Source organism: Chiloscyllium punctatum, chromosome 11 (assembly GCF_047496795.1).
Source record: "Chiloscyllium punctatum isolate Juve2018m chromosome 11, sChiPun1.3, whole genome shotgun sequence".
Classification (NCBI taxonomy): Eukaryota; Metazoa; Chordata; class Chondrichthyes; order Orectolobiformes; family Hemiscylliidae; genus Chiloscyllium; species Chiloscyllium punctatum.
The window spans coordinates 35,803,880-35,831,010 of record NC_092749.1 but is presented as its reverse complement, the minus strand read 5'-3'; the positions used below and the strand labels follow the sequence as shown (position 1 = coordinate 35,831,010).

General features: G+C 40.7%; 1 protein-coding gene across 3 annotated transcripts in view; it reads right to left on the bottom strand.

Moving 5' to 3' along the window:
• The window catches only part of ppm1ba (protein phosphatase, Mg2+/Mn2+ dependent, 1Ba), a 200,362-nt gene extending 173,649 nt beyond the window's left edge, over positions 1–26,713 (bottom strand). Inside the window, exon 1 of one of the 3 annotated variants that reach the window (XM_072580621.1) lies at positions 26,695–26,713. The gene's annotated coding sequence lies outside the window, so the exon portion shown is untranslated. Of the gene's footprint in view, positions 1–16,565; positions 16,875–26,694 lie in introns of those variants that run through there. The other 2 variants (XM_072580619.1, XM_072580622.1) reach the window with 2 other exon arrangements.
• Positions 26,714–27,131: the final 418 nt, after the last annotated feature.

Here is a 27,131-nt window from a genome sequence, read left to right as displayed (position 1 = left end):
AGAATCTGTAAAGTGTGGAAGCAGATCCATCAGCCCATGGAGTCTATACCACCCCTGCAAAACGCATCCCACCCAAACCAACACCCCTCCCTATCCCCATAACTTTGCAGTTCCCATGACTAATCCACTTAGCTTGCACCTCCCTGGATACTGGGCAATTTAACATGGTCAATCAACCCAGCCTGCACATCCTCGGACTATGGGAGGAAACCACAGCACCTGGTGGAAATCCACGCTGACAAGGAGAGAATGTGCTCATCGAACCTGTGTCACTAACATAGTAACGCAGCAATGCTAAGCCACTGAGCCACCAGGCTATGTTAGGATTTACTGTACACAAAGGATCGTATATTTGACATTCTAGGGAAACTAATAATGAAGAGGGACTGATAAAGATGCAGTTAACGCAAGCAATGAGAATTAAAAAACATAACCGTAATAAACACTGAAAAATCCTTAAGATCTGATGAATTGTTGCAATCTTAAATAGGAAGACGATGAAATGCATGCACTTTGGCCATATGATTCCAGTCCTTTGTCGATTAGGGAAATGCCTTTCAGATTTGAAAACTGCAAATATGCCAATTGTTGAAAGTGAATCCAGAAAATTTTAGAAATGTCAGTATACATACATTGTGGGAAATTAAAATCCATTAAGGGCTGAGAAAGAGAAATTTCAGCTGATTAGAAACAAACAAACAGTCAACATGAATCTGTAATTAGAGCATTTCTCATCCACATACTGGAGTTACTTTGTTAGAAAAAATAAACTTGTAGATTTGGGCATATTTTTTAGATTTAGATTAAATTCCCTACAGTGTGGAAACAGGCCCTTCAGCCCAACCAGTCCACACTGACCCACCCAGACCCATTTCCCGCTGAATAATGCACCTAGCACTAAGGGCAATTTAGCATGGCCAATTCACATAACCTGCACATCTTTGGACTGTGGAAGAAAACTAGAGCACTCAGGAAACCCATGCAGACACGGGGAGAATGCGCAAACTCCACACAGTCACCCGAGGCTGGAGTCGAACCCAGGTCCCAGATGCTGTGAGGCAGTAGTGCTAACCAGTGAGCCACCGTGCCGCCTCTAGAAATGAGGGCTCTTCCGGGATATCTCGAAGTACTTGCGGGGACTTCCAAACAACATGGAGTAAGGTTTCATACACATAGCTAGCCAAAATTAGAAGCCATGGAATTGAAGGCAAGTTAATCTTTTTTTATGTCATAGAGACTAAGGATGACGACAATCTACTTAACTTGGGATAAAGTGACGAATGGCCATCCCTGCCGGAAACCTAATCATTCACTGCATTTACTGAACAATTAAAAAATGGGAGATATCTAAAGTCTTCTGATGACACAATTATTCATGATAGAGTGAGCTGTGAGAAAAGAAAAATAATCTACAGAGACATAGATTGTATGCAGGAAAAGCAAAAATATGGAGGTAAATGTGAGGATCATCATTTTGTACAAAAACACGGGAGAATAGAAATTACTTTAAGTTATTGCCTTCTCATTCTGAAAAGGTGGATCTTATTGCAGCTCATGAAGCTCTGGTGAGATTAAGTTGAGTGTACTCCGTAAAGTTTCAGCATAGCATCTTAGGTGGTGTATGGAAGAAGTGCAATGCAGAATTACTAAAATGATACCAAGGCTCTAGGGTTTAGCTTTTAAGAGTAATTACATAAATCAGACTTGCAGTTCCTCAAAAATACAAGTTTACTAGTGACTTGATTTGCAGCTTAAAGATTTTCGAAGATACTGGTATGGTTAATTAAGGGGAAAAACAAACTTTTCAGCTTCTAAGTCGTCAAAAACAATAACCACACACAAAAAAGGATCTAATTCATTATTAAGTATAAATTTGAAATCAATAGTTTTTCTATTGGTAAGCTGGGCTATTAAGAAATTGCATCCAACACAGGTGAAAAGTTAACTCACTGAATGACAGAACAGACTCACAGCTCTAAAATGCTACTAAATTAAGCCATATGGGATGGTGAATTTAAAACTAGGTCATCAAATAAGGCAAAAAGATTACATTCTAAAAAAAATCAAAGGCTACAATAAGAATCATGTGCCCTGTTCTGGGTATACTCTTGAACAACACAATGAAGGTCGTGAAGAGAAGTCACAGGAAATTCACCAAGGTGATATTTGGAACAAGAGGTTTTAACCCAAAATCTATGCTTTTCATATTTAGAGATTTGATTGAACTCAAACAGCATTCCAACAGCACTGACCATTCATAACGGTTAAAAAAAAAGGAGGATGGGAAATAAATAATAATCTCAAGAGGAAGACTTCGGAGCAGCGAGAGGCAGGAGGCAGGAGCCAGGAGGAGGTGACATTGGTGCGAAGTGATTGTCGGGAAGGCCGGTAAGTATATTTAAACTTCTTACCTTCAGGCCAGCTAGGGAGGAGCGAGCAAAGGACTTTTGGGAAGGCTAAGTAGAACTGTTTATATTTGCGTGGTTGCGTTACCCGAGACACTACTCGCGTAGTGTCTCCCACCCATCCTCCTCTTCCTCTAACCTAAAAAAAGTTGTGGAAGCCAGATTGACAAGGTAAGGTAACTAGTTTATTTCCTAATCCTTTTTTTTAGTAGTCACTTCAGGAGCTGGAATAGTGGGAATGGAGTTTAGGACAGTGGAATGTTCCTCCTGCAGAACGTGGGAAGTAAGGGTCACTACTAGTGTCCCTGCTGACCACCTCTGTGGGAAGTGCAACCAACACCAGCTCCTCGAAAACCGCATTAGGGAACTGGAGCTGGAGTTGGATGAACTTCAGATCATCCGGGAGGCATAGGGAGTTATTGACAGGACTTAGAGAGGTAGTCACTCCCCAGATAAAAGAAAAAAGATAGACGGGTGACAGTTAGGGGACAGCAAGGGTACCGAAAGGCAGTGCAGGGATCCCCTGTGGCCATTCCCCACAACAATAAGTATACCATTTTGAATAATGTTTGGGGGGGGGGGAGGAGAAGAGAGAGGGAGGACTTACCAGGGGAAAGCAGTGGGGCGCCTGCTGCTCAGAAGGGAAGGGGGAAGAGAAGCAGAGCAGTAGTCTTTGGGGACTCGATAGTTAGGGGGACAGATAGGAGGTTCTGTGGGGACGAGAGAGACTCACAGTTGGTGTGTTGCCTCCCGGGTGCCAGGGTCCGTGATGTCTCTGATCGTGTTTGTGGGATCCTTCGGAGGGGAAGGAGAGCAGCCCCACGTCGTGGTCCACATTGGCACCAATGACATAGGTCAGAAGAGAGATGGGGAATGGAGGCAGAAATTCAGGGAGCTAGGATGGAAGCTTAGAGCTAGGACCAACAGTTGTTTTCTCTGGTTTGCTGCCCGTGCCACGTGCTAGTGAGGTGAGCAATAGGGAGAGAAAGGAGTTGAACACGTGGCTACAGGGATGGTGCAGGAGGGAGGGTTTCAGGTGTTTGGATAATTGGAGCTCTTTCTGGGGTAGGTGAGACCTCTATAAGCAGGATGGTCTTCATCTAAACCAGAGGGGTACCAATATCCTGGGTAGGAAATTCACTAAAGCTATTAAAGGTGGATTTAAACTAATACAGCAGGGGGATGGGAACCAAAATTGTAGGACAGGTACAGAAGAGGATGAGAATAGGGAGTTCCAAAGTCAAGTATCTGACACTGGCAAGCGAGAACCTGGATTGACGTGTGTGTACTTCAACGCGAGGAGCATCCAAAATAAAGTGGGTGAATTGGCAGTGTGGGTTGGTACCTGGGACTTCGGTATTATGGCCATTACGGAGACATGATTAGAGCAGGGACAGGAATGGCTGTTGCAGATTCCAGGATTCAGATATTTCAGTAAGAACAGAGAAGATGGTAAAAGAGAGGGAGGTGTGGCATTGATGATCTGGAACAATATTACAGTTGTAGAAAGGATGTTTGGGGACTCGTTAACTGAGGTAGTATGGGCTTACATTAGAAACAGGAAAGGAGAAGTCACCATGCTGGGAGTTTTCTATAGGCCTCCGGATAGTCCCAGAGATGTAGAGGAAAGGATAGCAAAGATGATTCTCAATAGGAGTGAGAAAGGCAGGGTAGTTGTCATGGGGGACTTCAACTATCCAAATATTGACTGGGAACACTATAGTACAAGTACTATAGATGGGTCAGTTTTTGTCCAGTGTGTGCAGGAGGGCTTCCTGAAACAGGATGTAGACAGGCAAACAAGGGGCGAAGCCACATTAGATTTAGTACTGGGTAACGAGCCTGGCCAGGTGTTAGATTTAGAAGTAGGTGAGCACTTTGGAGACAGTGATCACAAGTCTGTCACGTTTACTTTAGTGATGGAAAGGGATAGGTGTACTTCAACGACCAAGAGTTACAGCTGGGGGAAGGGAAATTACGATACAATTAGGAAAGACTTAGGAAGCGTAGAATGGGGAAGGAAACTGCAGGGGATGAGCACATTAAAATTGTGCAGCTTACTCAAGGAAAAGCTCCTGTGTCTCCTAGATAAGTATGTACTTGTCAGGCACGCAGGAAGATATAGAACGCACAAGCTATGGTTTACTAAGGAAGTGGAATCCCTGGTCAAGAAAAAGAAGTAGTCTTATGTTAAGATAAAATGTAAAAACTCAGTTAGGGCGCTTGAGGGTGACAAGGAAGTCAGGAAAGACCTAAAAAGAGAGCTCAGAAGAGCCAGGAGGAGACATGAGAAGTTGTCGGTGGATAGGATCTGGGTTAACCCTAAGGCTTTCCATAGGAATGTCAGGAATAAAAGATCGATGAGAGTTAAATTAGGGCCAATCAAGGATAATAGTGGGAAGTTGTGTGTGGAGTCAGAGGAGATAGGGGAAGCACTAAATAAATATTTTGACAGTGTTCACTATAGAAAATGAAAATGTTGGCGAGAAAGATACAGAGATACTTGCATCTAGACTAGAAGAGATCGAGGTTCACAAGGAAGAGGTATTAGAAATCATGTGATGGATGGGCCGGATGGGATCTATCCTAGGATCCTCTGGGAAACAAGGGAAGAGATTGCCAAGCCTTTGGCATTGATCTTCAAATCATCATTGTCTGCAGGAATAGTGCCTGACGACTGGAAGATAGCAAATGTGGTTCCCTTGTTCAAAAAAGGGTAGTAGAGACAACCCTGGTAATTACAGACCAGTGAGTCTCACTTCAGTTATTGGTAAAGTGTTGGAAAAGATTATAAAAGATAGGATTTATAACCATCTAGAAAAGAATAATCTGATTAGGGACAGTCAGCATGGTTTTGTGAAGGGTAGGTCATGCCTAATGAATCTTATTGACTTTTTTGACAAAGTGACCAAACAGGCAGATGAGAGTAAACCGGTTGATGTGGTGTATATGGATTTCAGCAAGGCGTTCGATAAGTTCCCCACAGTAGGCTATTATACAAATGCAGAGGAATGGGATTGTGGGAGACACAGCAGTTTGGATAAGTAATTGGCTTGCTGAAAGAAAACAGAAGGTTGTAGTTGATGGAACATGTTCAACTTGGTGTCCAATTACTAACGGCGTAACGCAAGGGTCGGTGTTGGGTCCACTGCTGTTCATCATTTTTATAAATGACCTGGATGAGGGCTCAGAAGGGTGGGTTAGTAAATTTGCAGGCGACACTAAGGTCGGTGGATTTGTGGATAGTGACAAAGGATGTAGTAGATTGCAGAGACACAGATAGGATGCAGAGCTGGCAAAAGGAGTTTAATGTGGACAAGTGTGAGGTGATACACTTTGGACGGAGTAATCAGAATGCAAAGTACTGGACTAATGGTAAGATTCTTGGGAGTGCAGATGAGCAGAGAGATCTCGGTGTCCACGTACACAGATCCCTGAAAGCTGCTACCCAGATTGACAGGGTTGTTAATAAGGCATAGCGTGCTTTGGCCTTTATTAATAGAGGGATTGAGTTCCGGAACCAGGAGGTTATGCTGCAGCTGCACAAAGTTCTGGTCATAAGGAGTATTGTGTACAGTTCTGGTCATAAAGAGGAAGTGGAAGCGTTGGAAAGGATGCAAAGGAGATTTACTAGGATGTAGCCTGGTATGAAAGGAATGTCTTACGAGGAAAGGCTGAGGGCCTTGAGGCTGTTCTCGTTAGAACCAAGAACATTGAGACGTGACTTAATAGAGACATACAAGATAAACAGAGGGTTAGATAGGGTGGACAGGGAGAGCCTTTTTCCAAGTATGGGAACGGCAAACACGAGGGGACACAACTATAAAGTGAGGGGAGATAGGTATAAGACAGATGTCAGAGGTAGTTGCTTTACTCAGAGTAGCAAGGGTATGGAATGCTTTGCCTGCAATGGTAGTAGATTCGCCAAGTTTAAGTGCATTTAAGTCGTCATTGGACAGGCATATGGACGCACATGGAATAGCGTAGGTGGGATGGGCTTCAGATTAGTATGACAGGGCAGCGCAGCATCGAGGGCCAAAGGGCCTGTACTGCGCTGTAATGCTCTATGTTCTATGAAGTATGCAAGGGAAACTAATGGGGTCAGTCATCCAGACCTGATGGATCATCCTAGCATAGTCAAGTAAGGTTAGCTTCATAATCTGTCATTGGGGAAATGCTAGCATCTATAAAGAGGGATAAATAGCACAGCATTTAGACATACCGATGTACAGCATGGAAAGAGACCCTTCAGTCCAACTCATCCATGTCGACCAGATATCTGAAGTTGATCTAGTCCCATTTGCCAACATTTGACCTATACCCCTCAAAAACCTTCCTATTCATATAGCCATTCAGATGCCTCTTAAATGTTGCAATTGTACCAGCCTCCACCACTTCCTCTGGCTGCTCAATCCATACACATACCACCCTCTGCATGAAAAAGTTGCCCTCTCACCCTAAATCTCATGCCAGAGAAAAGACTTTGTCTACTTATCCTATCCATGTCCCTCATGATTTTATAAACCTCTTCAAAAGGTCATCCCTTATCTTGCGATGCTCCAGGGAAAATAGCCCCAGCCTATTCAAACTCTCCCTACAGCTCAAACCTTCCAACCTTGGCAACACCCTGTACATTTTTTCAGAATCCTTTCAAGTTCGAGAACATCTAAGACAGGGAGGCCAGAATTGAATGCAATATTCCATAACTGGCCTAACCAACATCCTTGAAAGCCACAACATGCCCTCCCAACTCCTATACGCAATGTACTGACCAATAAAGCAAAGCAGATCAAACTTCTTTACTTACTGACTACTTGCCACTCCACTTTCAAGGAACCATAAACCTGCACCCCAAGGTCTTTTGTTCGGAAAAACTCCATATTAACACTAACATGAAATCAGCCCGTTGGCCCATCTGATCAAGATCCCATTGTACTCCGAGGGAACCTTCTTCACTGTCCACAACACCTCCAATTTTGGTGTCATCAGCAAACTTACTAACCATACCTCCTATAATCATATCCAAATTATTTATATACATGATGAAAAGCAGTGGACCCAGCACCAATCCTTGTGGCACATCAGTGGTCACAGGCCTCCAGTCCAAGAAACAACCCTCTCCCACCACCCTGTCTCCTACCTTCAAGCCAAATTTGTATCTAAATGGCTGATTTTCCTGCTATTCCATATGGTCTAACTTTACTAACCAGAATACCTTAAGGAATCTTGTCAAACGCCTCACTGAAGTCTACATGGACAATATCTACTGTTCTGCTTCAACCTTCTTGATCACTTGAGTTCAGAAAACTCAAACCAAGTTAGTGGGCCATGATTTTCCATACCCATTTCCATGTTGATTATCACTAATCAGTCCTTGTTTTTCCAAATATATGTAAAGACTGGCCCTCAGGATTCCTCCAACAACTGACCCACCACTGATGTCAGGCTCACCGGTCTTTAATACCCTGGCTTTTCCTTATGACCTTTCTTAAATAATGCTATGTTGGCCAACCTCCAGTCTTGCAGCTCATCTGTGGCTATGATACAAATACCTCAGCAAGTGGCCCAACCATCACATCTCTGGCTTTCAACAAAGTTATCCAGTACACCTGAACAGGTCCCAGGGATTTATCCACCTTTGTACATTTTAAGTCCTCCAAAACTGCCTCTTCTGTAATATGGACAGTTTTCAAGATATCACTCTTTCCCCAAGTTCTTGAGCTTCCACATCCTTCTCGAGTCATCAAGTCATACAGCACTTAAACAGACCCTCAATCCAATCAGTCCACGCCGAACAATCCCAAACTCAACTAGTCCCGCCTGCCTGCTCTTGGCCCATATCCCTCCAAACTTTTCCTTTTCATGTATCTACCCAAAAGTCTTTAAAACTTTAATTGTACCCACATCCATTACTTTCTCAGGAAATTTATTCCACATGCGAATCACTAAAATATTTGCCTCATGTCTTTTTAAAAATCTCTCTCATTTCACCTTAAAAATGTGTCCCCTAGTACTTAAATCCCATATCCTAAGGAAAGACAACTACCATAAACTTTATCTATACCACTTATATGAACTTCTATCAGATCACCTCCCAGCAACATCCTGAACTTTTTTTTCTGAACCCCCACCAGCTTGATAATATCAGTTTTTAATTGGGTGACCAGAACTGGACATGGTATTTCAGAAGCGGCCCAAATGTATTGTACAACCTCAATATGACTTCCCAACTCCCATACTCAAAAGGACTAAACACCACTGATCACAGGCTTGTAGTCCAAAAAGCAACCTTCCACCACAAAATGTCTCCTGCCATTCAGCCAATTATGTACCTCGACAGTAAAAACTGATTAGCAATGATCATTCAGTATATCACCTATCTCCTGCGGTTCCACACATGGGCGGCCTTGCTGATCTTTAAGCGTCCCTATTCTCTTCCTATTTACCCTTTTGTCTTTAATGTATTTGTCGAATCCCTTCAGATTCTCCTTTACCCCATCTGCCAAAGCTCTCTCATGTCCCTTTTTGCCCTCCTGATTTCTCTCCAGGATACTCCTCCTGCCAATATACTCTTCCAGAGATTCACTCTATCCCTGCTGTCTACAACTGACATATGCTTCTTTCTTTTTCCTTGAAGGAAACCTCAAGGTCCCTACACTTACCCTTCACCCTAACAAGAACGTACTGTCCCTGGACTCTTGAAGTTCTTCCACTTTCCAACCACCCCTTTAATTGCAAATATCCACCCCCAAGCAACTTTCGAACGTTTTGCCTCATACCATCAAAACTGACCTTCCACTAATTTAAAAGTTTTAACTTACAGATCAGGTCTATACTTTTCCATAAGGATTTTAAAATTAATAGAATTATGATCACTGGGTCCAAAGTGCTCTCCCCGGACCCACTGACATCTCAGTCACTTGATGCGCCTTATTTCTAAAGAGGTCAGGTTTTGCTCCTTCTCTAGTAGGTGCATCCACATACTGAACGAAAGAATTTTTCTTGGTCAGACTTGAATTCCATTCCATCCAAACCAGTAAAAAGTATGGCAGTATCAGTCTATGTTTGGAAAGTTAAAGACCCCACCATAACAGAGTTATTCCTAAAGATAACAGAGATTTCCTTATTTAGGTGATAAGAGGAAACCATACCAGCCTAAATTTACTGGAATTTTATGAGGTGGTAACAATAAGGAACAATATAAGTAATACATTTGGACTTTTAGAAGTGCATGGATAGAAACATGGAACTGAGATAGCATAGCAATTACAGAAATGCAGCTCAGGGATGGACAGAACTCACAGCTTAATGATTCGATTAGATTACTTACAGTGTGGAAACAGGCCCTTCGGCCCAACAAGTCCACACCAACCCACCGAAGTGCAACCCACCCATTCCCCTACATTTACCCCTTTACCTAACACTACGGACAATTTAGCATGGCCAATTCACCTGACCTGCACATCTTTGGACTGTGGGAGGAAACCGGAGCACCCGGAGGAAACCCACACAGACACAGGGAGAATGACTGTATGGAGTTTGCATAGTCGGCTGAGTTGGGAATTGAACCCAGGTCTCTGGCGCTGTGAGGCATCAGTGCTAACCACTGTGCCACCGTGTTCCAGAATACAAATGTTATTGGAAGGGGTAGGGGTGGGGGCAGGAGAGGAGGGAGTGGCATTTTTTTTATATAAGGGATAGCATTACTGCTGTATTTCGGGAATATATTCCTGGGAATACGTCAGGGGAGTTATTTGGGTGGAACTGAGAAATAAGGGATAATCACCTCATTCAGATTGTATTATAGATCCCCTAAGTCAGAGGGAAATTGAGAAACAAATTTGTAAGGAGATCTCAATTATCTGTAAGCATAATACAGTGGTTATGACAGAGGATCTTGACTTTCCAAACATAGACTGGGACTGCCATAGTGTTAAGGATTTAGATGGAGAGGAATTTGTTAAGTGTGTACAAGAAAATTTTCTGATTTCTGATGTACCTACTAAAGGAGGTGTAAAACTTGACCGACTCTTGGGAAATAAGGCAGGGCAGGTGACTGAGGTGTCAGTGGGGGAGCACTTTGGAGCCAGCGACCATAATTCTATTAGATTTAAAATAGTGATGGAGAAGGATAGACCAGATCTAAAAATGGAAGCTCTAAATCGGAAGGAGGCCAATTTTGATGGTATTCGGCAAGAACTTTCAAAAGCTGAATGGGGGCAGATGTTTGCAGGTAAAGGGATGGCGAGAAAATGGGAAGCCATCAGAAATGAGATAACGAGAGTCCAGAGAAAATATATTCCTGATGTGGTGAAAGGAAAGACTTGTAGGTGCAGGGAAAGCTGGATGACTAGAAAAGTTGAGGTTTTGGTTAAGAAAAAGAAAGAAGCATATGTCAGGTATAGACAGGATAGATCGAGTGACTCCTTAGAACAGTATAAAGGCAGTAGGAGTATACTTACGAGGGAAATCAGGAGAGAAAAAAGGGGATATGAGGTAGTTTTGGCAAATAGAATTAAGGAGAATCCAATGGATTTTATAAATTATTAAGGACAAAAGGGTAACTAAGGAGAGTATAGGGCTCCTCAAAGCAAGGCAGCCTACTTGTGGAGCCTCAGGAGTTGGGGGGAGATACTAAACAAGTATTTTGCATCAGCATTTACTGTGGAAAAGGATATGGAAGATCTAGAATGTGTGGAAATAGATGGCAACATCTTGAAAAATGTCCATAATACAGAGCTGGTGGTGCAGGATATCTTGAAACGGATATAAGTGGATAAATGCCCAGGATCTGATCAGGCATACCCTAGAACTCTGTGGGATGTTAGGGAAGTGATTGCTGGATCCCTTGCTGAGATATTTGTATCATCAATAGTCACAGTAAGGTGCCAAAAGACTGGAAGTTGGCTAATGGTGTTCAACTATTTAAGAAAAGGTGGTAAGGAAAAGCCAGAGAATTATATAGACTGGTGAGCCGGACGTTGGTGGTGGGCAATTTGTTGGAAGGAATCCTAAGGGACAGGACATACATGTATTTGGAAAGGCAAAGATAGTTCGGGAGAGTCAACATGGCTTTGTGCATGGGAAATCATGTCTCACAAACTTGATTGAGTTTTTTTGGAGAAGTAACAAAGAGGATTGATGAAGGCAGAGCGGTAGACATGATCTATATGGACTTCAGCTTGGCATTCAACAAGGTTCTTCATGGGAACCATTGGATACAGAACTGGCCCAAAGATAGAAGACCAAAGATAGGTGGTGGAGGAGGAGGTTGCTTTTCAGACTGGAGGCCTGTGACCAGTGGAGTGCCACACGGATCAGTGCTGGGTCCACTACTTTCCATCATTTCTATAAATTATTGGGATGTGAGCATAAGAGGTGTAGTTAGTAAGTTTGCAGATGACACCAAAATTGAAGGTGTAGTAGACAACGATGAAGCTACCTCAGAACACAATGGGATCTTGATCAGATGGGCTTAAGAGTGGCAGATGGAGTTCAATTCAGATAAACTGAACTGAGGTGCTGCATTTTGGAAAAGCAAATTAGAACTGGACTTATACACTTTATGTTAAGGTCCTGGATGGTTTTGCTGAACAAAGAGACCTTGGAGTGCAGGTTCATAGTTCCTTGAAAGTAGAGTCGCAGGTAGATAGAATGGTGAAGGTGGTGTTTAGTCGGATGGATGCCGTAAATCTTTTCTGAATCCTTTCAAGTTTTACAAGGGTGTTGCCAGGGCTGGAGGATTTGAGCTATAGGGAGAGAGAGAATGAATAGGCTGGCGCAACGGAGGCTGAGGGCTGACCTTATAGAGGTTTATAAAATCACGAGGGGCATGGATAGGATAAATAGGCAAGGCAGTTTTCCGCCTGGGGTGGGGGAATCTAGAACTAGAGGGCATAGGTTTAGGGCGAAAGGGAAAGATATAAAAGGGACCCAAGGGGCAAATTTTTCATAGAGGGTGGGGAGTGTATGGAATGGGCTGCCAGAAGAAGTGGGAGGTTGGTACAATTAGAGCATTTAAAAGGCATCTGAATGGGAATATGAATAGGAAGGGTTTAGAGGGATATGGGTCAACTGCTGACAAACGGAACTAGATTAGGTTAGGATTTCTGGACTGCATGGACAAGTTAGACCAAATGGTCTGTTTCCGTACTATCCATTTCTTTTACTCCATGTCTATTTGATAAGGAAATGCATTAAGCTATGTCATAAAATAAGAACAGTGTTGAAGAAAGTACTTGGTAGGGATACAGAATTGGCTATCGAAGAGAACAGTAGACAAAATGGGGTCTTTCCACAGAGGAACTTTTAAGTGGCAGTTTGCTATATGGAGCACTTGGTCCCACAATTATTTACAGTATATACAAATTGTTTGGATGACTGAAAGAAAAGTCAATTACTATTGCCAAGTTTGCAGATGATGAAAATCGGTGGGAAGTTACATCGAGAGGATGACAGTCAGCAAGAGTGTCACTCCTTTCCAACAGAAAGGAGAAATTTTTCTCAGATGTCAACCTGTAGAATACTTTAGCAGAGCATGTTATGGGTTTACGAGTATATTCTACGCTGTGACAGACAGATTTTTAGTCACTGAAGGAAATAAAAGTTATGGGGAAAAGGCAGGAACGCGGACCCAAAAATGATCAAACCAGCTATGATCCCTTTGAATGGCAAAATATATTCAATGGGCTGAATACCAAGAGGGACTGAATTACATGTGGTAAAAACAATGACTGCAGATGCTGGAAACCAGATTCTGGAGTAGAGTAGTGCTGGAAAAGCACATCGGTTCAGGCAGCATCCGCGGAGAAGGAAAATCGACGTTTTGGGCAAAAGCCCTACTCTATGCTACTTTCTTCCCACCCCCACCCTCCTCTCATTTATCTCTCCACCCTTCAGGCACTCTGCCTCTATTCCTGATGAAGGGCTTTTGCCCGAAACGTCAATTATCATGCTCCTCGGATGCTGCTGAACTGCTGCGCTTTTCCAGCACTACTCTAATCCAGTATAAAGTTAAAGACCATGCTAAAGTAACTAATAATATTCCAGATACTTTTCTAAATGCTTTTGAACCTAATTCACCTCTTCAGAGAGAATGACAGAGTTCATTCCAGATGTTGAAAGAAGTGGCTAAATATTCAAAAATATTAAAATTTAAATAATGAACCAAATGTTTCCTTCTTTCATAGAATCAATACAAACATAAGCCAAATGGCTGTGTTGTAAAATCCAATGATTCAAAGTGCTTTAAGCCAGCTCAACTGAGAAAGAGAAAGGGTTTCACTTTTGTGTGAAACAATTTTTCTTCCATTTAATGTGCAAAATGGCTATTACTTGATTTTTCAAAGAAATGTCTTGTACTGCATGAATACTTTCACATCCCACATCAACTCTATTCTGGAAAACTCTCTCCCCACCTCAATCAAATTCAAGACATGCTCTGGCCCAATTTAACTTTCCCTATTGAGAACACCTAAAACTGCCTGATAGAAGACTGCAGCTCTTGACCTAGGTATGAATTTTTTTTTTACCCATTAGAAAGCAACGACCTATACATCCAGTATTAGTAAGCTTCCAAAAATGTCAGGCAGACAATGCGGAGACAGCTGTTCCTGCTGTATACCAAAGTCTACACAGTGTTAAGCACTGCCATATGCACGCTTTTGACTTTGGTCTCCATCAACATCACCTCATACTATCTCAAAGCTATCCAGGTCCCATCTCTCATTTGATGCTTCAAATGAGAAACTTTTTCTCTTCCTTTCAGAAGTTTAGTACTGAAAAAAACTCATACTGCACTAGATATACGAACTCAGTTTCTCTCTCCACAGATGCTATCAGACCGGAGTTTCTCTGGCACTTTGTTTAAAATTCCAAAAATATCTGTTTGTTTTGTGTCTTATTTTATAATACTTGTATACAGAAGGTCCTGAAACTCCTACTCACAAAAAGGTAGAAAACATCATTTATATTTCCAGCATTCTGTCCATCACAATTCCAACTTCCATCATGTCATTCATTGCCAGCCATACTCAATGCATTTAATGTGTTCCTCGAACACCACATGGCTTATTTTATATCTGAAATCTCCAGTTTAGCATGCATTTAATCTTCTGAAACTCCATGAATACCACCACGCTAAACTTTAGTCAGACACATTTCCTTGGGAAAACAAATTCAGTTCAGCATGATTTACTCTTTACAGATCTTTGCTGACTGTTATCAATTCACCCATATTTTCTTTTAGAAGTTCTCTCTCAATTGCTTACCCACAGCAGAGATGACATTAACTGGTTTAGTCCCTGGTGTAGGTTTTCACTTTTCCAAAACTGTGCACAACATTTGCTACATTCCACTTGGCAAACTTGCTGAAAACAAAATATGCTCTTAAATGTTTTCTATTTTGAACTCATCAGGCAATAAGATCATACACTCTTGGTATATATCCAGATGAGCTCAAGATGAAAAGTGTTGACATCACATCCTTTTTCTTAGCTATTCCTAAAGTTCTAAATACCAAGAGTCAAAGTTTTGACTTCAAAACATTTAAGAATATTTCAACATTCTTGAATTGATTCCACTTATGCCTGATGACTTTTCTTTGATTTCCATCAAAATCATTTTATAGTGTTCTTTTAAATATTTAAAAGTTCCATACCTTCATCCATATGTCGATTTGCAATTCTGCTTTCATCTACTTGTGAAAGTTTATGCAAAATACTGATTAACCGCCAATCAAATACAAAGTGCAAATTATGAGAGCAAATCTAGATTTAATTAGAAAAAAAAAGTTTAAAGCAAGCATTGGGTTTCAGAAACAGAAACCTGCTATTCTCCAATTCTGTGGAACAGTGGAAGCTTACAATACTGATTTGATGTCAGAATAAAGAGAAGATATCTCCTAGCTTCTTAAATTAGTCAGTAAAATACAGGTCTGAAATTAGTGAACTCAGCTTTGGACTTGGCAAAGTTGGTAGAATTAAAAGATTACTTAATTGAGCTCCAAAATAAATGTCTCAAGTCTCTGATAATAGCATAACAGTAATATGATATAGAATGAGTCTTTCACACAATCTGTGTCATAACACTAGAAATAGTTTGCCAAAAAACGTCATTCTTCAAAAATAAGTCTATCAAAGGACAAGGCTAAAACAAAGGCATAACAGCACACCTCCAACTTGTCAAATTCTATTGATCTGAAAATGCAAATAAAATCCAAAAATAGTAAATAAATTAATGATATGCAATTAAAATGAAGCCTTCAGAAAACTAGATGTTTAAATCATGGAAGAAAATTTGCTCCAGCAAGTACATAAAGTACCATACGTACTATACCCACAGAAAAGAATAGATTATTGATATAAAGTTTTGTAGAAAGTATCAGAACTGTATAACAACATTTAAGCTGATTGGCAATCTATTACCAGAAATTTCAAGAACATAAAATCGGCAGTTATAAAGGAAATATAATTAATCTTAATGACAAACCAAAACATGGATCGTAACACCATTTCTAAGTTTCATTTTTTTTAAAAAGGAGTACGTAATTAGATTGCATTTTAATCCAAATGCATCTGAAATCTAATACATGCAGTTCCGAATCACAAATGTGAAAAAAAACATATTGCACAAATGATACCGACAATTCACCGTTATTTCGATTTCACTGTTTCTTTTAAAATTCTACTTGTTAAAAAAAATACACTAACAGTTATCAACACACAAGCCTGTACAGGTAATACACACAAGAGGCCTACAATGACCTTTCTCCAAGCCCCTTGTTTAGATTACTTTTCAGTTAAGGGCACTGATGTCATTTTCAACAGTACGAAAAGAACAGCGTATTTATAATCAAACTCATTAAAATTAAAAATGTGGAAAAAAATGTTTAACAGGATTCCTTAAGTGAAAATTCAGTCTCTAGTAAATTCAATGTAGAATCTGGGTTTACGTAAGAAAACATTGATAGTACATAAATATATTAAGAACACAAATGTAGCTCGGGCCTAAGCCTTTTTACAAGCCCCGGTTTGTGGTGGAATGGAGGCGGTGAAGGGAGGAAAGGGTGGAGGAGTGGGGAGATGGAGGAGGGCCAGAAGCGGATGGGGGGACAAGTACATTTGTGGTGACCCTCCCAGATATTTAAACCTGGCTACTTACTCCTCTTTTTTTTTCCTGCCTCGTCTCGTAAGTTCCCGATTTCAGAATTATACGTGAGGGCAATTTTTAATTTTTTTTTTAAAAAGTATTTTTTTCTCAGAATACGATTTTATACTATCTTGCTCCTCATCAGTGCCTGCAGCTGACAGCGGCGGACAATTTCAGACATTTTTGTGACGTCTCAGGCGGACATCAAGTATTATCCTTTTCAAAAAAAACAAGAAATAAGTGCGAGCCGAAAAAAAGAAACAGACGCCACGACCGCTCACTTCACCAAAATGAGCGGGCGGGCGCAGCCACCAAACTTGTGATAGGGTTTTTGCGTGTGTGTTTTTTCACTCCGCCCGCTTCAAATCCGGAAACTCCGGTCCTGAATTTTTCACCGGCCTAGCTTGGTCCTCAAACATATAATTTATTTTCATTCAAAGTCCGCCTTCTTTTCGCATCATTCATTTATCATTGGTCAGAATCGTTTGTGTCGTCACGGAGGTTGTTCCCTCCTCCTCCCCCCCCACCCCCATCCTGTCCATGGGAGCAGCTTGTGCCCAGATGTTGCGGGGATGAAATCACCAGCAGCCAATGGGAGGCGAAGATTCAAGTTGACCGCCACCATCTCTCTTGTGTGGACACTGCTCCTCGTCTGCTCAAAAATCAATGTTTCTGCACGTTTACAGAATACGCGTCATTTATTCTTGGAGGCAAGGCACATCTCAGACATTTGATCGCGTTTACGTATTTCCCCCTTCTTCCTGGCTCTCGTTTTGTGTCAGGAGATTTCTGGTGACCACATGCGTGACGTGCTGAGATTCTATTTTAGGCTTTGCTGAACCAACCAAAGGAGACAGCAGAGATGAGTTCTGTGAACGTGAGAGTGTGTTCAACAGAAGTGGCTCTGCTAACCACTTCCCAAACAGCAATGTATTGCTCGAATTGTTTTTATCGGTGGCGAGTGATACTATCCGTTTAGTTAATTTGATTTATGAACACCAGAACAATTACATTAAAATCATTGATTACTAACGATCGCGACACATAATGAAGAAGCAGATCATGTAATTCAACGCCATTTTCTGTAGTCCCATATGCTTTGGTGATATTTTGTATCTATAAATTTATCAACTTCTAACTTCAACAAACTCAGTGACAATAAACAAAATTCTCCAGATGCTGGAAACCTGAAACAAATGCAGAAAATGCTGAAGTATATCTGTTATGACTCATTCAAAAGAAGTCATTCCTACCCTCTGTTTTCGTTCTTTTAAACAATCCCCAATACATGCCAATATATTATTGTTCATCCGATATACTAAAATTTTGTTCAATCATCTGCTGCGTGGAACTTTTTTAAAAGCTTTTAGAAATTTACCACAATGACTGGTTCCCCCTTACCATTACTTAGTGTGAGAAACATAGCCCACTCACTTCAATAATTTCAGTCCGAGACAAGATCTGAATCAGTAGTGCCATTTATTTTACACTTGCAAGTGGGTGTGATGTCCACTTCCCTACACGGCAAGGGACATACACACACTAAATTCAATTCATACATAACATTTATATGATTTGATGTCTATTGTTTTACACTGCTCCCTCCCCTGCTTACATCGTCCACTTCCCTAAGACCGGCCCCCATTACCCCTGTTTACCTCTTGCCTTATCCGGCCTTGTCTGTGATAAAATGCTTATTTCTGGTCTCACAAGGCTGTTTGACCTTATCCTGCCATAGGTCATTGTTAGGCATTATTCTTTCTTCATCATTATCTACCCCCTTCATCTGTGCCTTTCCCGAGGCCGTTCTGATCCCTATGACCCTTTTAATTGGGGTTTGTTCCTGTGTTTTTGTAAAAGTGGGAAGCACATGTTTATATCTACTGTTTGTACAGGCGTATCTAGCTTAACTTCATCCCCTCACAACATCTTATCTACTTGCCCATAATGTCTACCTTCTGACATACAGTTTTAACTAATACAAAAACAATTCTATATTTCCTCCACATCATTTCCATTCTTGTTGACTCAGCTCTTGGCTAAAACAATTACACACTGGTGTGAGTTCATTTTACTTTGTAAGATGGAATTGCATAATTGCAGAAGTAACATTAATTTACCTATATCCCACATTAGGATAATGAGGAAGACCATAAGACATAGGTGCAGAATTAGGCCATTCAATTTCCCATTGAGTTGCACTCTGACACAATTGTTAGCACTGCTGGCTGACAGCACCAGGGACCTGGGATCACGTACCAGAGTTTGAACATTCTCCACGTGCCTGCATGGGTTTCCACTGAGTGTGGTAGTTTCCTCCTTCAGTGCAAAATTAGTTGGATTGGCCATGCCAAATTGTGCCAGAGTGTCCAAGGATGTGCACGTTAGGTGGATGCCATGATAAATGTCGGGTTATGGGGATGGGGTGGATCAGGATGGAATACCTTTTGTAGGATCAGGGCAGACTTGATGGGCTAAGTGGCTTCGTTCTGCACTGTACAGATTCTCTGAGTCTGATCTGCCTTTCACTTCAATCATGACTGATCTGATAACCCTCAGTTCCACTTTCTTGTTGAGACTCCATGACCCTTGATTCCTTACACATTAAGAAATTGTCTATCTCAGCCTTGAATATTCTAAACCACACAGCCTCAATGGCACTCCTGAGTACATGTATTGATAAGGTGCCACATAAAGGGCTTATTGCACAAGCCAGGGACTCACAGTATGAGAGTTAATGCAGACTACTATTTTGATGGTGAAACTTCAAAAACGGAAAGGAATTTAGCTATTTTTGTACATAAAACACAAAATTAGGTTGTGGTGCAGCAAGTAATCAAAAACGCAAATGATATTTTTGCCTAAGTTGGTGGGGATTTGGAGTTTAAAAGTAGGAAAATCTTGTTACAACTACACCAGGTGTTGGTGATACAGCAACAGGAGTACAGTGTACATTTTTGGTGTTGTAATCAAGAAAGAATGTGCTGGCATTGGGGGTAGTTCAAATGAGATTCACTAGACTGATTCCTGGAATGAAGAGTTGACTTTTCAAAAATGACTAAACTGGTCAGGCTTTTATTCATTGAAGGTTTAAAGAACGAGAAGTGATCTTATTGAAACATACCAGATTCTAAGAGGCCTTGACAAGAAAAATGTTGAGAAGGTATTTCCACGACTGGGGGGATTCTCAAAATAAGGAGACTCTCAATTAAAACCGGGAGGTGAAGGACCTCAAAGTATTTAAAGAGGGGGTCAATAGATTTTTAAAATTCATTTGTAGGATGTGGATGTCCTTGATTGGCCAGCATTTATTGCCCATCCTTAGTTGCCCTTGAGAAGATGGTGGTGAGCTGCTTTCTTGAACTGCTGCAGTCTATCTGCTGTGGGTTGACCTATAATTCTCTTAGGGAGGGAATTCCAAGGTTTTGACCCAGCAACAGTAAAGGAACACTGATATATTTCCAAGTCAGGATATTGAGTGGTTTGGAAGGGAACTTGAAGGTGGTGTTGCCATATATCTTGTGCTTCGAGATGGAAGTGGTTGTGGGTTTGGATTTATACTTTTGAAATATAGGGTTGTTGAGAGCTATAGTGAGTTGGCTTGAAAGAGGAGTTGAAGCCTGGGGCATATCAGTTATTATTTTGTTGAATGTCAAAATGGTCAATGAGAATAGTTGGACCAAAGTGTCTGTTCCATGTTGTATGACTCTATAATAGGGCACGTTTGAGGGACCAAATGACCTACTCCTGCTCCTATTATGTTCTTAGAAGCAAAATCTAGTTAATACCTGTCTGATAACACAGAGGATGTATTTTTATCCAAAAATACATTTTATTTATTACAATTATAAAGCTACCTTACAATTTAATTTGAAATGTGGTGCACACAGATCAATATGGTTAAATTCAGCATGTAACACCTTTCAGTGCCTAACCCACTTAAGACACAGATTGTATTTACATTTTAATACATATTTCTTGATATATACAGTCCAAGGTACTTTACAGCAGTTCCAGTCCCTTGACGTATAATGGCAAGAACCTAAGCCTTTACTGTTCACCTTTTGTTCGATTCAAAGCTTCATTAAGCTTCAGTGCAACACATACCTGGATGAATGTAGCTCCAACTACAGTCAAGAAGCTTTCACAGCGAAGCAGCCTGCTTGATTGGCACCTCAATCCCCTCCTGTAACACTCAATCTCTTTAGCACTGATGTGCAGTGGCAACAATGTGTATCATTTCAAAGAGGGACCTGCAATAACTCACTAACTCATTCTTCCGCAGCACCTTCTAGATCTTGAACTCTGCCATCAAGAAGAACAAAGGCAGTAGACGCATGGAAACTTCTATTTGCAGGTTCCCCTCAAAGTCACACACCATCCTGACTTGAGTCAGTGTGGAGTTTGCACATTCTCCCCGTGTCTGTGTGGGTTTCCTCCCACAGTGCAAAGATGTGCAGATCAGGTGAATTAGCCATGCTAAACTGCCCAGAGTGTTAGGTGCATTAGTCAGAGGGAAATGGGTCTGGGTGGGTTACTATTTGGAGGGTCGCTGTGGGCTTGTTGGGCCGAAGGGCCTATTTCCACACTGTAGGGAACCTAATCTAATCTAGGAATGAAGTAATTCAAGAAGGCACTTCACCACCATTTTCTCCAGAATAATTATTGATAGGCAATAAATACTGGCAGAGCCAGCAATTTCTTCATCCCACGAACGAAGAAAACAGATCTCTCAGTTCTGGTGCTGGACCCTAAGCTAGAGTTGGGAGACAAGTGTAGACCCAAACCCTTGGTCTGGTTGAGCTTCACTAACTCAAGACAACCAAGAATCAAACATGAAAGCTTCTGGTCCACCTGGGTTAGTACAAGACACAATATACTTATCACTTTGTTCAAGTTGCTGAAGATTACATTTCTGCAGTTACTAATGAAGGATCGAAAATAGCAGCCAATCAGAATACACATACAACAGCAAAGTAATTACTGTTCAGTGATAAAAAGTCAAGCATTTTCTTTTGCTTCATTGTTTCAGATGAAACAAAACTATCAGTTAAATGTGTCTGGGTATCTTATTGAGAATGCCCAATTCCACTTCTGTCTGAGCATCTATCTATGATTCATCATCCCTGCCTCAACCCATCAGATATATTCATACATACTTCAGTCACTCCCAGTTTCACTGTTCTTCTAGCTGGTCGTATGTGACATGAGGTGCACATCTCATGCAGATGCATAACACTTGAGTACCATTATGGATAAATTGTATCCGATGATTCATTTATATTTGTTCTCTGTGATCCAATAAACAGCACATCACTTGCAATTCCTAAAATTATATGAAAGTATATAAGTGAAATGTCGCTTGATAACAACTCAGTGTTATGCCTTCCAATTAAAGTAAGTCCAGCACATGGCAGCAAGTATTTTTTAAAATGACATTCATTGTTTTGTTGTATCTCAAGGACCCATGGTTTTTTTTGTCTAATTATGCAAAAAACTAAACTGCTTCCACAGGAGGTGCCCATTAATCTCAGTTCTCAAAATCCGTGATGCTCTCTGAAAGTGAAGGTAGCATTGAAACACTGTTCGTTTACAATGAAGCTTGATCAAAAGTTATATTGGGTATAGGTGTTGATATGTCTCACAACAAAAAAAAAGTGAAGTTGATTCCATGTAATCAGACTGGACAGTGAGTGATGACAGATAAAATAGAGCAGATAATGATAAGATTTTCTCAATACTGCTGTCCTGCTCACAAACATTCACTTTTTCAGAATCACCCTGGAATGCAAATGTAATACTGCCTCAATTACTTCTCATTTGCACTCGCTAACTGAGTCAAATTTATCTAAGTTGTCCCATGCCCGAGATCAAAACTCACCTCTTTCTCAATGTACTCTCCTATTTCCCCTTAGGTCCTCAACAAGATGATGTATAACACCCACTTCCTGGTCTGTTGACTCTATTCCCACTAAAATGTGAACACTCAAATTGTCTTCTTCAAATTCTGTTCGACTCTATTTTAATTCTGCTGTTACAATTTCTTCCAAAATAAAATAAATCCTTAAGACCATTGTCCTTACAAATTGCTACTTCTTCTCAAATCTCCCTTTCCTTTCCAAAATCCTTGAATGTGTTTTCTCCATCCAAATCTGCACATCTTTCCTCGAACTCCATTTTTGAATCCCTCTCAATAGGCTTTTTCCCTTGTCACAAAACTAAAATAGCTCTTCTCAAAGTCACAAAGTACATCACATGTGATTGTGACAAATGTAAAGTATCCTTTATCATCCTTCTTGACATGTCTATAAATTCTAATTTGGTTTACCACAGCAACTTTTATACTCCTTTATTTCCAGTTGAATGGGCCTACACTCACCTGATTTCACTACTGTATACCAAATTAGAGTCAGAATATAATCTTCATTTTTGTTGTCTTCTTGCTCCCATCCCATTACATCTGACGTCCCTTTAGGATCTATCTTTGGTCCCTCATATTTCTCATGTATGTTCTGCCCCTCAGTGATATCATCTGAAATATGTTTTCACATGTGTGCTCATGACACCCAGCTCCATCTCACCACCCATGTCTCTCCTCTACCATTGTGAAATTATCAGATGCTTGTCTCATGTCCAATATAAAATGAGTCGGCAGGCGTTCCTTAAATTAAATATTTTTTAAAACTGTAGGTATTATGTTCATCCCCTGGTTAAAACACTGTTCCCTAGATACCAACTCTATCCCTCTCCCTGGTATTTGTCTGAGGCTGCAGCTGACTGTTCAAAATGTTGGTGTCATATTTATTTCTGAGATGAGTCACGGACTACAAGTCACTATTGTCACTAAAATGACCAACTTTCACCTTGCTAATATTTTTCAACCATGCCCTTGCTTCACTCTATCTGAAGCTGAATGTTCAACTATGTCTTTGTTACCTCTGGATTTGACCATTCCAATACATACTAAGTCAACCTTCACTTCCTACCCTGAGTAAACTTGAAGTTATCAAAATTCTGCTGCATATATCCTTACTTCTGCGAATCCTTTTCGTAAGTCATCCCTGTGTTCATTGACCTACATTGGCTCCTATTTAAGCAGCACCTCAACTTTGGAATTGTATTCCCTGTTTTCAAATCCCTCAATAGCATTCCTATTTCCTATCTCTGTGACTTCCTTCCATTCTACAATTCACTGATATCTGCCTTCATGTAATTCTGGATTCTTGAGCATCCCATTTTAATTGTTTCACCATTGCTGGGAGTGCCTGATATTCTAAGATCCATTATTTGTCCCTAAACTGCTCAGTTTCTTTTCTTTTATTTCAGACATTTTAAGATGTATCTGTTTGACCACCTACCCAATGTTGCTTTATATGTCCTGATGACGATGTTTTCAGAACAATCCTTTGAAGCACATTGCAGCATTTTATTATGGTATAATTTCAAAACTCTCACCATTGCTTTAAAAGTCATCCTTGACCTCACCGCTCCAGATACCAGAAATACGTGTTTCTAGCCCCACAACCATCCAAGATATGTGCACTCATCTAATTTTGGTCATTTGAGCTAACACAATTTGAATCCCTCCACCATGGGTGCCTGTCCCTTCAGGCGCTGATATCCTAAGCCCTGGAATTCCCTCAATAAATGTCTTTGTTTTACGACGTTGCTTTCCACCTTTAAGATTCTGCATTAATGAGTTTTGAGAAAATTTGTAGCTCCCTGAAAAAGGAATAGGAAGTGACTTCACCACAGGAAATAACATCACCACAGGAAATGATATCACCAACCCAAAGAAACCCAAACATATAAATAGAAAGCAGGTATTTTCAGCATTGTTTCGCATGAGGCCCACTGAAAATGTTACCTAGTAAGGTAACGAAATGTCTGGAAATAAACCTCCAAGCTCAGCGAGCAAACCTACATCCAAATTCTGCATTAAATCTACCTCTTTGAACAAGATCTTTAGCCATCACATTTTCTATATGGCTCAATGTCATATGTTGTTCTGTTCCTGTCGAATGCCATGGAATGTTTTATTATGTTAAATGTGCTGCATAAAAATGCATTGTTATTGCTAGTAGTTCTATATCAGTGTTTTTCAACCAAGGTTTCCACAAACCCAATGGTCCCCAAGGATCCCAAAAGAGTTTGGCAAAATATTCAACTAATTTGAAAATAGTGCCAGATTTTTTAACATATATGATCAAATGAAAACTAACTATTCTATCATTCAATGGTGTTTTATTTTATTTTCATTTTTGGGTTGTAATTTATATGTAGCTGGGAAGAGAAAAGAAAGTGGATAAGTTGTTGTTGTCCTAGCAATCACATCAAGAACATTGTTTTTTTGAGTTAATTAAGTTCAATACGAGGATATAGAACACTGGGGAAATGAAAAGGCAGTAATGGACAGCGTTCACCTCTACCCCAACAGAAGAGATACCCAGAGTCTGAGTTAGGTTTGGAATTGTGACTTTGAGGAAACAAGAGAAATGACATTGGGAGCCTATTCAAATGGTGTTGATGACAGATAATACTTATCACTTGACTGAAAGGATGTGAAACAACTCAAACCCATCTGACTGAAGGGACAGAATGTGAGTGTAAAACACAAAGTCAAGAAAACCCCAGGTATGGAAGGCAAATTTTGTATCAGCATATCAGGAAATCTGTAAGAGTGCTGGAAAGTAGGAAGAAACACAAAACTCACTTCCAGTTTCTGAAGGAAATTCAAAATCTGCAACACAGTACTGGCCTAGCCAGCGATGCACACAATCTGCAAAACAATAAATTTTGAAAAAGTTCTGGCTTTTAGAGAAATGTGCAATGAGTGTAGAAAAACAAAATAATCATTTTGCAGCAAAATTATGTGGAAACCAATACTTGAACACAGATCAACAGATGAAGAACCCAGAACAAAAGAAGTCTTGACCATCGGTGAGGTCAGATCTATTGGCTGGATGTAGCAATTGCATGGACTCATCAATATCTGAGTAAGTTTCTCTGCTTTCTGGTAGATGCAAGACAGCTGCTCTGATATTTAACATTGATTGTTACAAAAATAGAATCATACAAAATAAAGGTAGAAGTAGAAGTAGGCCATTCTGCCAAATGAATTTGCTCCATCATTCAAACAGATCATGATGATAATCTCCCTACATGCTGTTTTTCCCCACCATCATTAGTATCCTGAAAAGTATTGATTTCTGACTCAATTTATGAGTGTCAGTGAACAAAGAGACTTTGGGCTGCAAGTTCTTAGTTTCTTGAAAGTGGAGTCACAGGTATATAGGATAGTGAAGAAGGCATTTGATATGCTAGCCTTTATTGATCAGTGCATTAAGTACAGGAATTGGGAGGTCATATTGCAGCTGGACATTCACTGGGCCACTTTTGGAATACTGTGGCCAGAATTGTTATAGGAAGGATGTTGTGAAACTTGAAATGGTTCAGAAAAGATTTACAAGGATGTTGCCAAGGTTGGAAGGTTACAGCTGTAGGAAGAGGCTGAATAGGTTGTTTTCCCTGGAGAATTGGAGGCTAAACGATGACCTTATAGAGGTTTATAACATCATGGGGGGCATGGATAGGGTAAATAGTGAAAGTCTTTTCCCTGGGGTGGGAAGTCCAAAACTCGAGGGCATAGGTTTAGGGTGAGGGGAAAGATTTAAAAGGGACCTGAGGGGCAACTTTTTCATGCAGAGGGTGGAGCATGTATGGAACGTGCTGCCAGAGGAAGTGGTGGAGGCTGTACAATTACAACATTTAAAAGGCATTTGGATGGGTATATGAATCGGAAGGGTTTATAGGGATATGGACCAAATGCTGGCATATATTCCAGATTATTTTAGGGTATCTGGACAGCATGCACGAGTTGGACTGAAGTTTCCATGCTGTACAACTCTATGACTCTATAACTCTATGGGTTCATGGAATCTGGGTGTCACTGGCCAGTCCAATTTTTATTGTTCATCCATAACTGCTCTGTGGTTAAATGCTTTCCAGAATCTCTGGACTCCATGTGGTGCAGATATATACAGTTAGGAAGGACATTTCAGGATTTTAAGCCAATGACGATGAAGTATAAATGTTACTGTTCCAGTTCTAGATTGTGTAAAGCTTAGAAAGAGAGACTTACAGGTGATGATATTCTCATTGCTCTGTTGCCTTTGTCCTTCTAGGTCCTGGGTTTGGAAAGTCCTGTCAAAAGAATCTCAGTGAGTTGTTGCAATGCATTTTGGAGACACTGCTACAATCCTTCCTTGGTGGGAGAGCATGTGAATGCTAAAGGCATCAGATGGGCTCAATCAATGCACGATCAATAGGGTCAAACTTTGTCCTGGATGGTATCTAAAGCGTTCTTGGAGCTGCATTCATCCAGGCAAGTGAAAAATATTCCATCACACCCTTGAGCTGTGCTTTGTAAATTGTGGACAGTCTTTGAGAAGCCAGGAACTGAATTATTTGCCACAATATTCCCAGCCTTTAACTTATTCTTGTAGCAAAAGTATTTATGGTTGTCCTAGCTCAGTTTCTGGTCAGTGGTCATCTGCAGGATGTTGGAAGGAGGAGACA